Source organism: Sinocyclocheilus anshuiensis, unplaced genomic scaffold (genome assembly GCF_001515605.1).
Source record: "Sinocyclocheilus anshuiensis isolate Anshui unplaced genomic scaffold, SAMN03320099.WGS_v1.1 scaffold222, whole genome shotgun sequence".
NCBI lineage: Eukaryota > Metazoa > Chordata > Actinopteri > Cypriniformes > Cyprinidae > Sinocyclocheilus > Sinocyclocheilus anshuiensis.
In genome coordinates, this window is record NW_015542408.1 from 1,162,740 (window position 1) to 1,163,564 (window position 825).

Below are 825 nucleotides of genomic sequence, written 5' to 3' on the forward strand. Positions count from 1 at the left end.
CCAAGAATGACCAGGGTGTCATTTAAATATTGCTGTAAAAAACTGCTGCTAAAGAGCGAATACATAAGGGATAATGCACGGCTAGCTGTACATTGAACGATTTTAATGCACGACGTGAAGGCAAGAACCACCTGATGCAAAGCTACAGCTCATTAGCGCAGCATTCTGCCCGCTTCAGATCAGAAAGAGATGAAATAGTGCGGTAAGATCACATTTATTTGAATTAATTAATTATAATATTTAGCTACTTTAATTAATTATTCGATCGAGAGAGAGAGAGAGAGGTGACAGTTGCCTACCTGCATCTGTGCGTCTCTCCAGTAGGCTATTTAATCTATTATATTAATAAAAGTTGCGGGGCAGCGTTCTCAAGAAGTTTGTGTCCTCCTGAATGTTTGTATAGTTTGTATACGTGATCTCCAATCTTACAAGCCAAAATAATAGACATTATTTTCTCAGGCCACATGTAAAACATGTAAAATTATTATAAAGATTTTAAAATTAATATGTATGGATGACAGTTGATTACAATAATATTTCAGATTATTTCCATCATTAGTAACAGTTTCCCCTGTGGGATAAAGTTAATATATATGAATAATACTTCATTAACTTTGTTATTTACTATCCCTGTTGTAGTATTATTCATAAGATTTTTTTTCATCATGTATCCAAATTCTCTACCCCAGGTCCAAAAGAAATGTAAAGAATGTACAAACTGAAAATATTAAATACTTTTGTGATCTATTTTCATTAGTTGTTTTCAAAAGGGAAATACTGACATGGATGTTTAGAGCAGAGGTCACCTTTTTAATTACAATTGGA

At 33.1% G+C, this 825-nt stretch overlaps 1 protein-coding gene across 5 annotated transcripts in view; it reads left to right on the top strand.

The window, feature by feature from the left end:
- LOC107693143 (apoptosis-stimulating of p53 protein 1-like) overlaps nucleotides 1–825 on the top strand; it is a 43,373-nt gene that overhangs the window by 32,845 nt on the left and 9,703 nt on the right. The window lies entirely within an intron of this gene.